General features: G+C 37.3%; 1 pseudogene; it reads left to right on the top strand.

Annotated features, from left to right (window-relative positions):
- Positions 1-536: 536 nt before the first annotated feature.
- Positions 537-17,276, top strand: LOC110543691 (voltage-dependent anion-selective channel protein 1-like; annotated as a pseudogene).
- Positions 17,277-17,684: the final 408 nt, after the last annotated feature.

Genomic DNA, 17,684 nt, shown 5'->3' on the forward strand with positions numbered 1-17,684 from the left:
TTTCTTCAGGGATCCCAGGGTTCAGTTTTTATGGCTCTGTTGGTCTCCTTTTGGAGCTGCTGTCCCTCGAGGTCTTTCTTTGCCCACCCCCCTTTTTTTTTTTACCAAAGATTCGCTTCACTCTGCCCAGAGTTTGCCTATGATTTTTAGCACCAGGTTTGGTACAGTACAAACAAAGATCAGTACAGTCTTTCAGAAGCAGTCTGTGGTAGGCTCCTGTTCTGTTCCCTGTCTTCTTCTGCTTCTGTTGTGTATAGCGTTTGTCCTTCTGAATGAGTATTGAGCATCTTCCCTAGAGTCTTCCTCGTTGTTTAGCTTCTTTAAGAATGTAGATTTTAGTATGTTTATCCTATATTACATGGCTAAAATACACTTATCAATGAGTATATACCATGTATGTCTTTCTGCTTCTGGGATACCTCACTCAGAATGATCTTTTCTAGATCCCACCATTTGCCTGCAAATTTCATGATTTTCTTGGTTTAATAGCAGAGTAGTATTCCATTGTGTAAATGTACCACAATTTATGTGTCCATTCCTCCTTTGAGAACATGGTTGTGCCTCCCACGTATGTCGATCTTGGCCAAGTTCACCAAGGGCTACAGCTTTCGCTTAATAAAACTTGATATGAAAACGAGGGCAGAGAGAAGGGATTGGCATTTACCAGCTCAGGCTCCACCAACACAGAGACCACCAAAATGAATGCAGCCTGGAAACCAAGGACAAATAGACAGAGTAAGGGCTGACTTTTACAGTGAAGTAGTACACACGGAACAGCCTGGGCACCGAGATCTCTGTGGAAGACCAGCCTGCCCTGGACTGAAGCTGACTCGTTGATTCATCCATCTTTCCTAAGACTGGGAAAACATGATAAAAATAAGATAAGGTACAAAAAGGAGCATATCAACCTTTGATATCACCCTTGTCCAGGGTGCTCTAGTGCTTGACTATAAAGGCTTGCTGGCTGCCATATTTTGAGACCTCAAAGTCCCAAGTGCTGCAGAGCAACTTCACTTTTGGCTACAAGATGGACAAATTCCAGCTTCGTGCTTATGTGAATGAGCATAGGAGGAGAAGAAGGAATCAGGGTGGGACTGGGAGGAGACAGGGAGGGAGGTCACAATTGGGATACAAAGTGAATAAATTGGAATAAATAATAAATAAAAAGGTATACAAAGTTAATAAACTGCAACTAATATAAAAAAAAGAAAATAAATAAATAGGAAAGGAAAAAAAGACCAGATGATAATGTATGGGAGATATGAACAGGAGGATAAAGTCAGAGTGTGAGAGAAGAGAAAGTTGTGGGAGGGAATATGAGGGTGAGGCAACAGCTAAAATTAAGACATTTGAGGAACAGTATGAAAATCTAATACAGTAGAATATGTGTGTGTGTGTGTGTTTGTGTACGTGTGTGTACTAATGAAGACATGAAGACAATATAAATAAAATTGCTAAATAATGGAGGAGACAGAGTCTAAACTGGCTGTGTCTTGTAACCAAAAGAGGCTTCCATTACAAGGACTGGGTAGCAATATAAAAACTAATTGAATTATTAGCCAAAGAGGCCGCATAGGAACCCCCCAAACTCAGGATGTTGCAAAATCTGTAGGTAGCTCTGAGCAAACTGACTGCAAGGCCCCATTGCTGAAGACAACACTTAAACAAGGTATTGAACAAGGGTCTGTCAAGTTTATACCTATACAAACACCTCACCTCTACTTTCTAGAGTCTTCGGTAAATGAAGGAATTCAGTATGCTGCCCAAAGACAATTATAAAAACTAACCCAGCCATAAAACCTTTAGCCTCAACTGTGTACTGACTGCAAGATATGATTGGGTAATGATAGCAAAAGATTGTGGGACTACCCAAATGATAACTGATTTGACTTAAGGCTTACTCCACAATACGGAAGTCGATAAAGATGCTTGGAATACAGATACAGATGGAACCTGTATCTGATACTTTTTGGTGACCAAGAACTACAAACTAGATAGCCCAGAGACCTAGGGTAAAACCAAATAATACTGGTCTATAAAAAGAACAAAAGAGAGAGAGAAGAAGAAGGAGAGTAGGAGAGAGTGAGAGAGAGGGAGGAATGAGGGAAACTGAGACAGAGAAACAAAGAGACATAGAAAAGCAGACAAAACAACATGGTGATAAAATGACTCCTAGTGATATTCTGCTATACTGATATTGAGACCCACAGCCAGACATTATGCAGAGAGTGAGATGCCTTGGAACATTCATTCCTAAGTGGGGGTCTTCATCAAATCCCTCACCTCGGAGCTGAGGGAAACCCATGGCATATGAGAAGGAAAGAATGTAAGAGCCAGAGGAGATGGAGCAAGTACACCAAGAAAATAAGGCCCTTTAAATTACCATGAAATGTTTCTGACATGAGCTCAATGACTGGCTCCTTTACCCCCCACCCCCCCGAGGGAGGAACAGTCTTTCTTGACTACAGAGGAGGACATGGCAGCCAGTCCTGAAGATACCTGATAAACTAAAGTCAGATAGAAGTGGACATGGAAAGGGGCAGGGAGGTAATGAAGGAGGGAGGGTGGTATTGGGATGGAATGAGGGAGGGGGCTACATCTCTGATACAAAGTAAATACCTGTGATTAATATAAAAATAATAATTAATAATAAAATTTTCAAAAAAATTAACATGAACAAAGCTCTCATGAATTCACAGTCTCTGACTCAGCATGCAGAGGCCCTGGAGAGTTCTGTACCAGGTCTTCTGTATAAAATCTGCACTGTCATTTATACCAGTTGGGAGAGGGAAAATTATGTTCTCTGGAGTGTGACACTGGTGACATTGCATAAACCAAACACTCCACAAGGTACCTCATATTTAGGAGTAGTTGACTAATATACAAGGAACTCCACATTCTGTGATTGTATGTGCTTTTCTATGTGTTCTCTCTCTCTCTTTCTCTCTCTGTACGTGTGTGTGTGTGTGTGTGTGTGTGTGTGTGTGCGTGTGTGTGTGTCTGCATGCCTGTGATTTCATTTGTTTACATTTGGGTGGATTTTTGTTGTTGCTTGTTTTTTTCATTTTTTGTTTTTTGTTTTCTTAGATTGGAGGGATTTGTTGTATTTTTTTTCCTTACCCCCATCTCCTTAGACTGAAACTTAAAGCAAACTTTGGGAACTGTGAACGGAATCTTAGGGAAGAAGGGGGAAATAGAAAGACCTGGAGAGGAGTGGAGCTCAAAAGGAGAACAACAGAGCCATAAATCCTGAGCCTGGGGTGGGGTTGGAGGGCTCAAGAGAATGATACCCCAAACAAAGACAATGCATGGAGAAGACCTCAAACCCCTGCTCGGATGTAGACCATAGACTCAGTTTCCAAGTGAGATCCTTAGTAAGGGGAGCAGGTACTTTCTCTGGCATGAACTCTGTGGCAGGATCTCTGATCACCTCCCCCCTTGGGGGTGCAGTCTTGCCAGTCCACAGAGAGACAATGCAGCCAGTCCTGATGAGACCTGATAGGCTAAAGTCAGAGAGAAGGAGAGGAGGACCTCCCCTATTAGTGGACTAGGAGAGGGTCATAGTGGGAGAAGATGGAGAGAGGGTGGGTTTTAGAGGTGACGAGGGAAGGGGTCACAGCTGAGATACAAATTGAATAAATTGTAATAATTGTTTATAATAAAAAAATAAGAAATAACTTAAAGTTGGGTTGGTAGATGAGGGGAAGGGATCAGAAAGGATCTGAAAAACTTAGAGGAGAAGAATATAATCAAAATATATTTAAATTTAAATGCCATTTCTAATAGTCTGGAGAGATGACTCAGAAGTTAAGAGCCTTTGGCTGTTCTTTCAAAGGTTCCAAGTTCAATTTTGGACACTCATATGGCAGTTCATGATCCAATACCCTCTTCTGGTGTCCAGCCATTCGTACACATAAAGTATTCCTATAAATAAAATACATAAAATTCTTAAAGTTTTTAAATAATAAAAACTATAATAAGAATAGTGAAATAAAAAATTAGCATGGGTTGAGCTCCTTAGTTGAGGAGCTTTTAGAAAAGTTGGTTTCAAAGGGAGCTAGCTACAGTCATTTTTATTTTTAGTGGCTGTGGCCCATGGCAGACTGCCTTCTGCCGGCAAGTGACTCCACACCATGGCAGTTAGTGGCTACACTAAATAGACTCATTGGTTGAAGTGGATATAGAGATAAATAAGACAAATACAGAACATGAAGACTGCAGAGAAATACGATGGAGTTCAGAGGACGGGTAGTGGAGATTATGATCAGAGTACATGTCACTTTTAATAATTTTTAATAAATTCAAATCATTCATAGTAATTATCTAAAGTAATCTAAAGCAACAATGTGATTTTAATTGTTACAGGAATTGTCAACTAAATGATATATAGAATAAAACATGTAAGTATAGTAAAACAATAAAATAATTAAATATTTATTAAATAATGAAAGAACATTATATTCAATGAATTCTAATTTTTACTTCAAACTACAGTATCTCATTTATAGCTTTTTTGCATTACATTGTAATGTTTAAAAGTACAATGTTTTTACTTCTTAATATTTTGATGCATATTTAAATCAAGAACAGTTTTACATTATTGCTGACCATTTTAAAATTCCTATATAAAGTACTTGTAGGGTGCATAGTTACTTTAATAGAACCTGGAATTTGTCCTAGATTAAACATCTGTGCTTTTAACTTGCATTCTGGCAGCTGATTTAATTTTAAAAAGAATAAAATTCTCAAAATTTGAACACTGCTCATGTCTTCAATAAAATATGGAGCATCATGATTTTGTTTTTGATTGGTTTTGTTTTTCCTCCTTTAAGACTGCTCCATCCTTCCTGGGATACTCATGACTGTCTTGATAACAAACTGTATTCTCTATGGCTACTATCATTAAAGTACAATCCTACCTATAATTCAGAGTAACCACAGAGAAATAATGAAGAAACAAAACAAAACAAAAAGTAGAAAACATGGCATAACAATGAGAGAGCTAAATAAAAATGTAAATCATAAGTAATTTATATTCAAATCCATATGTGACTGCTAATGACAACATATGAGGAAAACATGCCATCAAGAGTCCCATGAAGTTTTCAGGCAAATGGATGTTACTAGAAAAGTTCATCTTCAGTGAGGTGACCGAACCCAGAGAGACACACATGGTATGTACTTACTTATAAGTGGATTTAAGCCATACATTTCAGGATGACCTTAGTATAATTCACAGACCCAAAGAAACTGCATTACAAGGATGGTCTATGGGAGGAAGTTTGAATATCACTCAGAAGGGGAAATAGAATAGACAGAAGAAGTGACTGAAGAGAGGGAACAGGATGGGAGAGGCAGTGATGAGGAAAATGAATGTGAGGATCAGATGTTTGGAAAGGGTGAGAGTGGCAAGACAGGGCTTGCAGAGAGAAAAGAACCCTTAGGTGGAGGGATCTCTGAGACAAGTTGGAGACCTACCACAGGGTAGGCTCTGGGAGGCTATGGTGGTGATTCTGGCTGAGCGCCCTCGTAGCAGAAGTTAAGGAGACTGAAGCAGCCACCCTCTAACCAGAGACTACTAGTGGAGAGAAGGGAACTCCAACCCACCCACAAAAACTTTGACTCCCAATTTACCCTGCATACTAGAGATGCAGGGATAAAAATAGAGCCGAGATTAATACCTGACCCAATCTGAGACCCACACCAAGGAAGAAAGCCAAGCCCTGACACTATTAAGAATACTTTGCTATGCTTGAGGAAGCAAGCCTAGAATAGTTGACCTCTGAGAGACTCTACCCAGCAATGGGTCGAAACACATGCTGATACTTACAGCCAAATATTGGGAAGAAAGCAGGGAGACCTGTGGAAGCGTAGAGGGAAGGATAGAAGGACCTGGAGAGGAAAGAAACTCCACAGGAAGACCAACAGATCCAACTAACCTGGGCCCAAGGGGACTTGAAGACAATGAAGCACCAAGTATTATGAATGGCCTGCACATAGGCCCCCTATACATATATATCAGATGGGAAGCTGACATATATGTATCATGTGAGAACCCAGTAAGGGGAGCAGGAACTGTCTCTGATAAGGACTCTCTTGCCTGCTTTCTGATCACTCACCTTTGGTTGGTGTGCCTTGCCATGCAACCAAGGAAGAGGATACACTCAGTCCTGATGTGACTTGATGTGCTATATTTGGTTGTATGGGGGAGTTCCACTTTTCTGGAGGTTAGGAGAGGCAGGATTAGGGAATGAAGAAGGGAGGATGGGACTAGGAGGAGATGAGGAGAGGTTTATGATTGGGATGTAAAGTCAACATATTAAACACATTTTAAAAAAACAAGAAAGAAAGAAAGAAAGAAAGAAAGAAAGAAAGAAAGGAAGGAAGGAAGGAAGGAAGGAAGGAAGGAAGGAAGGAAGGAAGGAAGGAAGGAAGGAAGGAAGGGAGAGGGAGGGAGGGAGGGAAAGAAGGAGGGAGGGAAAGAAGGAGGGAGGGAAAGAGAGAAAGAAAAAAGAATGAAAGAGAGGGAGAGAGAAAGAAAGAAGGTGAAAAAAAAGAAAAAAATTGTTGGGACTGGGAGATGGCTCAATGGATAAGAGCACTGACTGCTCTTCTATATGATCTGGGTTCAATTCCCAGCACCCACATGGCAACTCACAACTGTCTGCAACTCTAGTACCAGGGGATATGATACCAACCCACAGACGTAGTTAAAACACCAATGCCCATACAATAAAATAAACAAAAAAAGAATCAATTGCTATTTTCCCATCATATTGTTAACCTTTACTTTTAGCTACTCCAAACAGTAGATTTGATAGTAAAATAATATAATACTGGAGTATTACATTGTGTTATAATGCTAATATTATATCATATATAATATTAGTGACTAATCTGGATAGACTAATAGAGATGATACATTAAGTGACTAATATGATAGATGATGCATTAAGATAGGAGGGACAGTATAAGCAGATTTCTTTCTCATCCCTTGTCTTCCATTGATTTAAGTAATAATTCATTCCTTGGCAAAGAATAGCAGTTCTGACTCAGAAATCATAACATCTAAAATTCCTAAAGATGGAAGAAGAAACTCAGATTTTATGAACAATTCTTCTGCAACTATCATTACTTCTTATATTAATTATCAAAATAATAATAGAACAAATTTTCTCCCTTGAGTTGTCATAGTATTGGAAAAATAGTAGTTATCTTTGAGACCAAATTTCTTTATGCATAGCATTTTTTGTAGTTGTCAAAATTTAAATAGGTAAATGTATCATAATCACAAGAAGAAAACTTGATAATAATAAAAATACATAAAAAGTACTGCTACCCTGCTAGCCTATCAGGTCTTGTCAAGACTGGCTGCACTGTCTTCCAGGGAGAGGTACCTAAGAGGAGAAGAGGAAGGGAAGGCTGGATTGGGAAGGAATGTGGGAGGGAGCTACAGCTGGGCTGCAAAATGAATAAATCGTAATAAATAAAATTAAATTTAAAAATACTATTGCCAATTATAAGATAAAATAAATTTACAATATAATTCTCACTGAAAAAATGCAGGCACACTACAGCTAAAAATCTGTGATTAAATGGTTCAAAAAAAAAAAAAAGTCTGCATGCATTCAGCACATAGCTAACCTAGTAGTAGATATACTATAGAAATGATCAAGGAAATGAGAGGATTTGCAAACATGATCAGCAATGTTTTTCCTTTTTCTTAGCCTTAGGGTCTTTACAGGGTAGCTCTTATGAGATTTTTTTAAGTGTTACTCTAACACATGTGGTATTTTCTTTCTGAATGAAGTTAACACCTCATTAAAAGGTTTATAAACACGAATAGTGAGCAAGGAAAAAAAAACAAAACAATAAACTGTCAAGCTTGTTAAAGATCTTACATGGTTTTATAATTGGTTAATAACTAAAATCGATGAAAAGAATAATAGAAAGATGTGTTTTCACTGAAAGCTGACACAAGACTGTAAAATGTATATACAATTTTAAATTGGAGTATAAATTTCAGATTAGACATAGTAATGGAATTTTGAAGTCTTTATTTTGTTGTGTTGAGAACATTTTTTTCAACTGTAAATCAAACCCTCTTAAAATAGATTATTCTGTAAGTCAAAAATTAGAATAATTATTACCTGCTTTGTGTAAGTTACTGAAAGATCCACTTTCTAGGACCACAGTTGTTGGTTTCATTTCTCTAGCACATGAAAGCAGCTAATTTTTCTCAGGGTAGCTGACGGTTCTCCAAGTGTATTTGTTTGGACTTATTAGCAAGAAACTGAGATGGGCCTTCTAAGTCTGGTTATATTAATTTGTTATATATACTTTGGTTTTATAACTTAGGGTTTTGATTTATTTTGTAACAAATCTGTTCCATTTTAGACAGTAACATTACAAGAATTCATTAACTATGATATGACAAATACATTATGAAAGAAATTGTTCATATTAACAATTCTTAACAACAACATAGCTAAAACATTGGTAATTTTAAAACATAAATAAAATAGTCTATCTATTAGGTATTTCTTTCCATTATAAATAACCAATCATGTATTTCTGTCTGTATTGCATCTGTTCCAGATGTCTATACATGTATTTATTTAACATTATGCTGATGCATTGAAAATGTGACAGTAATGTAGATTTTCATTCATCCTTTGAATATTCACTTACAGAAATGGAACAATACAGTTCTCTTCATAATCTGTTCCCTACCATCCTAATAATTTGCTTAGCATCTATACAGATAATTTAATTAAACATAGGAGTCAATTATAACATTTTTCATTCTGTAGCCCATGCTACCACATCTCATTTTCCTCAGTGATTTTAATTAAGAGTATGTAGTCTTCACAAAGTGTTTTTGAGTATTTTTTTTTACATAGTACATCAGTTAACCCATTTCCTGTCCCCATATGCTGAACGGGCATCATTATATAGTGCTCTGTTTATTTCAATTAACAATATTATTTATGTGTGGGTAGATGCATGTTTACATCTTTGTATATTATCAGCAGAAAAAATAAGGCTAGAGAAACAATGTGTTCTTTGTATGTATGTGTGTATGTGTGTGTGTGTAATAAAAAATAATACCCTCATAGAAAAAAAAAAGAAATATGGATATATCTACAAATTCACCATTGTCTACATAATCCCCATAATCCCTAGGAAGGGGAACAAGGACTATTTCTGACAGGAACTCAATGGCTGGCTCTTCGACCTCCCCACCCACCCCTTTGGGAGGAGCTGCCCTGCTAGGCCACAGAAGGGGACTTTGCAGCCAGTCCTGAAGATACCTGACAAGCTAGGGTCTAATAGAAGGGGAAAAGGACCTCCCCTATCAGTGGACTTGGAACATTGCAGGGAGGAGATGAGGGAGGGAAGGTGGGGTTGGGAGGGAGTGAAGGAGGCGACTATGGCTGGGATACAAAATAAATAACCTGTAATTAAGATAAAAAATAAAAATTAATTTAAAAAAAGAAATATGACTATATCTACAAATTTACCAGTGTCTACGTAATCATTTTGCTTAGTGATAACAGCCAACCTAAAATGTGTGAAGTAATACTTCACTGTGATTTTGACTTGCATTTCTTTAAGATTAGTTCTGTTTGAAAGTTAGAGGGGATAGGTCATCATACCCCGTGCCTGCTTTCTTGATTATCTTCTTTAGGTGTATAGATTTCATTATGTTTATCCTATCTTTTAGGTCTATATAAGTGAGTATATTCCATGTTTGTCTTTCTCCTTCTGGGATACTTCACTCAGAATGATCTTTTCTAGATCCCACCATTTGCCTGCAAATTTCATGATTTCCTCCTTTTTAATCGCTGAGTAGTATTCCATTGTGTAAAAATACCACAATTTCTGTATCCATTTCTCCGTTGATGGACATCTGGGTTGTTTCCAGGTTCTGGCTATTACAAATAAAGCTGCTACAAACATGGTTGAGCAAATGTCCTTATTGTGTACTTGAGCAAATTTTGGGTATATGCCTAGCAGTGGTATAGCTGGGTCTTGAGGAAGCGCTATTCCTAATTGTCTGAGAAAGCGCCAGATTGACTTCCAAAGTGGTTGTACCAGTTTACATTCCCACCAGCAATGGAGGAGGGTTCCCCTTTCTCCACAACCTCTCCAACATGTGTTGTCATTTGTGTTTTTCATCTTGGCCATTCTGATGGGTGTAAGGTGAAATCTTAGGGTCGTTTGATTTGCATTTCCCTAATGGCTAATGACGTTGAGCATTTCTTTAAGTGTTTCTCTGCCATTCTATATTCGGGGTATGATGATCTATCCTCATTTAGAAAGACAAATGGGATATGCATTGAACGTATGACAGGAGTCTACCGCAGAAGACATCTGAAAGACTCTACCTAGCAGTGCTCCAAAATAGATACACAACCAAACCTTCAGCAGAGTGCAGGGAATCATATGAAAGAAGGGGAGTTTGATGTGGAAAGGATAGGAGCTCCACAAGGACCAAACGTATCTGGGCACAGGGTCTTTTCTGAGATGGACACTCAACCAAAGTCCATGAGAGGATAAAACCTAGAACCTCTGCTTGGATGTGACCCGTGATAGCTCAGTAATCAATTGGTTTCCCATAGTAAGGGGAAAAAGGACTATTTCTAACAGGAACTTAATGACTGGCTCTTTGTCCTCCCCACCTCCCAAGGGAGGAGCAGTACTGTTAGGCCACAGAGGAGGACTTTGCAGCCAGTCCTGAAAATACCTGACAAAAGGGAGTCATATGAAAGGGGTGGCGGTCCTCCCCTATTAGTGGACTTGGAAAGGGGCAGGGAGGAGATGAGGGAGGGAGGGTGGGATTGGGGAGGGAATGAGGGATACAGCTGGGAAAAAAAAAAGAAAAAAATACTTTAATTGAAATAAAGTAATGGAATGTATATATTGGCTTAAAAAAAGAACGTTAGAGGGGAATGGGAGGAGATGAGGGAGGGAGGGTGGGATTGGGAGGGAATGAAATAGGGGTCTACAGCTGGGATATAAAGAGAATAAAATGTAATTAATGTAAAAAAATAAAAATGTAATTTAAAAAGTTTTCATGTATCTGCTGGCTATTTGAATGCTTGCTTCTGATTAATATCTAGTCAGATCCATTTAACCTTTAAAATTCTATTGTTTAGTTTACTGTTATTTTACAATATAGGGTTCTTGTGCATTTTGAAATGAGCCCTAATATTTATATGTAGTTTGCAAGTGATTTCTCCTATGTGTGGCTTGCCTTGTTTTATTTGCTGTGTGGAAGCTACATGAGTTGAAGCAATCCATTTTTATTGCATTTATTTTGAGTATCTGATTATCTTCCAAATCAGCATTTTTGTCTTCATCAGTTAGCTGGTGAATCTTTTGCTGTTAATGTTGCTATAATTTGTGAATACCGTAGCTTTACCATATTTTGTAACATAACAGCATGATGCTTCTAGCTTCATTGTTTGGCCAAGGTTAGCATGATTATGTTAAGAATATTATTATTCTATGTGAATTATAGAATTTTCCTAAAATTTTGAGAAACTGGATTGGAATTTATATGGAGATTTCAATGAATAGCAGATTATTTAGAATGAATTTTGCATTTTAGTGATTTTAATTCTAATTCATAAACATTAGTTTGTTTTTATAGTCCTCAATCTTCCATTGATGTTTTTAAATATTGTACAGTGATAAAAAATGATAGCATTGTGAGTTAACAAACAGTTCAGACAGGAAACACAAAGTTTCATTAAATAATCAAAATAGAATTGTGAGGTCACTGTGATGCCTCATTGAAAAAAAAAAAGACTTTGTCAAGAAACTCTGATGACCTTAATTCAGTCCCCAAATCTCACAGTGCAGTGGGGAATCTACTCCCAAAAGTTTTCTTTAACTTTCAAATATACCCTGTAATTTTGTGCTCCTGCACTTAAACACACACAAATAATATTCATTCACAAACAGAAAAATACGAGATAAGAGATATTATTATCATACAATACAATAATCCCACTACTTTTTTGTGTGTGTTCTCCAGTAAAATTATGTTAACATTTAAAGAGCTATCTGGATGCCTACATACATGATTGTATCATTCATGATAGCAAAGATGTTTAAACACTCAAAATGCCTAACAGTAGATGAACAGATATTCAAACTGTGGTTTGTATATGCAATAAAATGTTAATTAGCCTTAAAACAAAACCCATGAAATTCTATCATTTACCACAACCTGGATTAAACAATAGGGCATTTCAGTAAGTGAAACAGAAAAAAAATGACCATATGTTCTCATTTCTGTTTTCTGAATGATTTGAATGCATGAAAGTAAGACCAAACATGACAGATAGCAGGCCAGAAGGTGTGAAAATGAAAGTTGGTTGTCAAAGGGCACAAGGTTTCAGAGAGGCCTAAACCCTGGTGACCCACAGTACGCCTTGGTGACTACAGGTCACATATTTTAGTGTAATTTTATTTCAAAACATGTAAAAATAGTAGGTTAGTAATAAAAACCAAGCACAGAGACTGATACCATATATTCACCTCAAAGAATATTTTTCTTTTTTGTAATTTTTTATATTAGTTATTAAAATTTATTCACTTTGTTTTCTGGCTGGGGCCCAATCCCTCATCTCCTCCCAAATCCACTCCCCCTTCCTCATCTTGCCCTATGCCCCTCTCCTAGTCCACTTACAGGGGAGATCCTCTACCACTTCTGTTTGACCCTAGCCTATAAGGTCTCTTCAGGACTGGATGCATTGTCTTCCTCTGTGGCCTGGCAAGGCTGCTCCTCCCTCATGGAGTGGTCAAAGAGCCAGCCACTGTGTTCATGACAGAGACAGTCCCTGTTTGGCTTACTAAGGAACCCACATTGGAGACTGAGTCTATGGGTTACATCTGAGCAGGAGTTTTAGGTCCTCTCCTTGCACAGTCCTTGGTGGGTCATGGTATATACTCACTCATAAGTAGTTATTAGACTTATAATTTAGGATAAACATACTAAAATCTATACTCCTAAAGAAGCTAAACAACAAGGAAGAACCTAGGGAAGATGCTCAACCCTGATTCAGAAGGGCAATTGGAAGCAGGAGAAGACAGAAACAGGACAGGAGCCTACCACAGAAGGCCACTGAAAGGCTCTACTGATTGAAGTATCAAAGCAGAGGCTGAGACTCATAGCCAAACTTTGGGCATAATGCATGGAATCTTATGAAAGAAGGGGACAATAAAAAGAACTGGAGGGGACAGGAGCTCCAAATGGAGAACAACAGAGCCAAACCATTAGGCCCTGGGTCCCCTACAGATTCTGATACCCCAATCAAAACAAATTTTAAGAGATTTAGATATATTAATAGGATTTGATCATACAGCATACATATCTGTATTAAAGATCCATTGTATCTCATTAACATCTACAGTTAATTTATCATCAGAAATACAATAAAGAACTGAAAACACTGAATAAATTATCACTAAATATGACACATATGAGAATGTAATTCGTATTTAAAAAAAAAAATCTGGTGGTTTTCCTTACACTTCTTATTAAGTCTAAAATCTTTCTCATGACCTGGATGCCTGTACATTATGTTATCTTCCCCAAACCCAACATTCAAAATTCTTTAAGTCAGTAACTTATTTCCTAATTAAATACCATAATTCTATTTCTTGAGCATCAAGTTCTTCTACCCTTTTCATATTGTAAGGTCACTTTTATGTCTTGGCAAGTCCTTAGATGGATTTCTGAGAATAGCTTAATCCTAGCTACACACTCATTACTGCTCATGTGATCTGTGATATTTAATCCTTCACAGACTATGCATTATTAGTTATTTTCTTTCTCTCTAAATGTTTCTTTTTTCATAGTGCTTCCGCAAGATCCAGCTATATCACTCCTAGGCATATATCCAAAATATGCTCATGAATACAACAAGAACATTTGCACAACCATGTTCATAGCAGCTTTATTTGTAATCCAGAAGCTAGAAACAATCCTGATGTCCCTGGACTGAGGAATGGATACAGAAATTGTGATACATTTACACAATGGGATACTACACAGTAATGGATCAGATCTAGAAAAGATCATCCTGAGTGAGGTATCCCAGAAACAGAAAGACACATATGGTATATACTCACTTATAAGTGGATATTAGACATAAAACATAGGATAATCATACTAAGATCTGTACACCTAAAGAAGCTAAGCAAGAAGGTGGACACTGGGCAAGACGCTAAATCCTCATTCAGAAAGGCAAATGAGATAGACATCAGAAGAGGGTGAAAACAAGGAAAAACACAGGAGCCTACCCACAAAGGGCCTCTGAAATGTTTTTCTAATTTTCAAACTTTACACTCTTGTAGAAAAACAGAATTTTTTTTTTTTTTTTTTTTTTTGCTTAATATTGTACTGCTTATATCTGGCAAATATCCATCTTTCTCTTGAAAAATATCACAACACAGTAGCTTTAGGGAAAACAGATTTGTTATTTTCTTCTTCTGGAGGCCAGAGTTAAAAAATATGTCTCAGTGTATGAAAAATCATACTGCTTGCAGGTAAAACTGTATTCTTTCAGGAAGCTTAGAGAATACATTGGCTACTGTTTCTTTCAAGGGTTTTCATATAAATAAACTTAGAATGGATAAGCAGGTTTCAATACCACCTTCCTGGTTCTGTCACTTCACCCGTCTTCCTTTCACTGAGAACCTCATAATTATATTAGATTTATGCTGTTAACTAAATTAGATAACTCATTTATCTTAAATCAGGTGATCATCCATCCTTATTTCATCTTCAATAAAAAGTTCTACTTGATCAAGTTTTTAACAGATTCTTGTAGCTGGAGGAATAATACAGGTTCCAGACATGCATTATTGTACCTGAGACAATACATATTCCTCACTCTTTTCAGTAATGGCAAAATGTTAAATTTTCACTTTTAATAAATATTAACTGTTTGCATTTAATTTGGTAGTTTAGTAATATTTTTATTTATATAAACACTCAAAATTTATTACAATATTACAATAAGCCTCTACTTTATTTTTTATAAACTTTATACATAGCATTATATATATATATATGTATATGCTTTCTGCCCTTTTTCCTAATAACACTTCCCATGTTATCCCTTTCCTTCCTAAATTCATGATCTTCAGTTATTATTTAACTTGTAAATGCATATATGAATTTAGCTAATTTATTATATAATAATATACAATGATGATTTGAAGTTCATACTCCTTACCATTTGTTAATGTATTATAAAATGGTTTCATTCAATGCAACTCTTTTCACACTGTCATTGATTTGGGAACTTGTATTTATCAAAAGTTGCCTATAAGAAAAGACTCTGGAAAGGCTATTTTCGTCCCCTATTTCTTAATGTTTCCTGTCACCTGTCAGTTGCATCTTTTTCACATCTGTTCTGGTTTATCATTTCAGCTCTGTTCAATTTTCAGTATCTGTGACTCATGCTTTTCTTAATCACTTCCCCCAGAGTAAGCATAATCGCTCTCAGTTGCTTGAGGAGAGAAAGTGGAACACATGTAATCCCTCATCACAATCTAAACTGCATCCTATACAATTCACAGAATGCATCAACTCCCGCTTACAATTTTCAAATGGTGATGAATCAAAACTCTTATTCTATGTGTCCTATCATAAGGACTCATTGTTCCCATAAATCCCTGAAGGCTTCAGGGAAACCAATTTGTGATTTCTATCACTCAACTGAGTTCATCTTTCTTAGCATCTGCATGTGAGCTGTGAGGTGCCTGATGCATCATGAATTGATTTTCTGGACAGACATAGGTATTACTTTCTTAAAATAATACACTCAGTTTTGGTTCATTTTAAGTGAAGCTTCTTTCACTTTGTCTTTATTATTTTTATTTATTTCTTAATTATTTTAAAAGCTCTTTATCATTTTATTGATTCTTTTTTCATATTTAAATTAACACACATAGTTTAAAGTTATATAAGCTTTAAAGTTATTTAAAAATAGAAAAAAAGCAGGGTAACAATTTTTTTTATAATCTTTATTTTATTGAAGATAGATTTTTTTTCTTTGTTACAGTACCACACTCTCATTTGCATGGCAAGCACTTTACCAAGTGAGCCATCTTCCTAACCCCATATGTGGTTTTCTCTCTTTTTCTTAGCCAATAAAGCTAAAATTTTGTGTGATGTTTGACTTGACAGAAACCTAGACATACTTTGGAAGAGGAAATGTCAATTCAGAAATCACATCTGTCAACCTAGCCTCTGGGCATGAATGTGAGAAATTAACTTGGTTGCTGATGGATGTGGGAATGCCCAGCTCACTGTGGGTTACCCTAAGTCTGAGCAGGTGGGCCTGGGCTATCTAAGAAAAATAGGTGAGCAAGCTAGAAGAAGCATGCCAGTAATCAGTGTTTTCCCTGGTCTCTGACTCAGTTCTTGTCCAAGGTTTCTGCTTTGAGTTTCTGCTCTGACTTCCCTCAGAGATGGATTGTTACCTGCAGGCTAAAAATAAACAACTTCCTTTCCTAAAAAACAAACTACAACAAAAATAAAAGAAGAAAGAAAAACATGTATTTTTTTTTTTTAAATACAGTATGTTCTGATTATGGTTTCCTCTCCCCCAACTCCTCAGAGAGCCTTCTCACTTTTTCTCCCTAAAAGCCATTCCAAGTTGGGTAAGCAGGGCATTTCACCATCTTACCTAGTTTTGTGTAATGTTGTGCCTTTATTTACTGCTAGGTTTCTTTCTTTTTTAATTGAAAGAGGTTATTCTCTCACACAATACATGCTGACCACAGTTTCCCTCCCTGTCACTATTCCCAGCTCCTCCTGCCTCTCTTCTCTCTAGATGCACTCCTCCTCGCTTTTCCTTCGGAAAGGAGCAGGCCTCCAAGACCCAACACCCAGAGAAGACAAAACAAGCTTCAATAACACATGGCAAAAACACTCGTTTCAAGGCTGGACATGCCAAGCCAACAGGTGAAGAAGAGTTTCAAGAGCAGGCAAAAATACCAGAGACATACTCCCACTGTTAGCAGTTCACAAAATACACAGATAGGCAGAGGTTATCACATAGAGGCGGAGGTTCTTAGGCACCCTCTCTTGCTATTTCTGTGTCTGTTCGTCATATGAACTCTGCTTGTCGATTCAGTGTGCAGTCTACATGATGTGCTATGTCAATGATGGTGTAGAACTGTGGAAGTGGCCAAATAATGTCCGGTCTAACTTGAGGCCCACACCACAGAAGGAAGCCCATGCCTAACACTGCCTGGAGGATTGCCGGATACTCAGACACCAAAGGTAGAACGAAACAAGGCTGGCAACAAACAAACAAACAATAAATAAATATTCGATAAAATGTTTCCTAATGCTATTCTGCTAAGGTTAGAAGGACCTAAACTGGTGCCTTATCCAGTTATCATCTTAGAGGTTTCCTCTGGCAACAGATAGAAACTATTAGTAATTTCATCTCTGCTGTAATTATGTTCGGAGTTTCACAGGTTTCTGCCAAAGGTTGATTGGCTCCTTTGTTGCTGCTCTGAGGTGAGGCTGAACAGAAGGGTCACAGTAGCAAATGGTGAAATAGAATCTTTGAAGTGATGGACAGAGAAGCAGAGATGGAGCAGGAGGGGAAGCAGGAAGGGAGAGAGTGTGAGGAAAGACTGGGAAA

This window comes from Meriones unguiculatus, chromosome 9 (genome assembly GCF_030254825.1).
Source record: "Meriones unguiculatus strain TT.TT164.6M chromosome 9, Bangor_MerUng_6.1, whole genome shotgun sequence".
Classification (NCBI taxonomy): Eukaryota; Metazoa; Chordata; class Mammalia; order Rodentia; family Muridae; genus Meriones; species Meriones unguiculatus.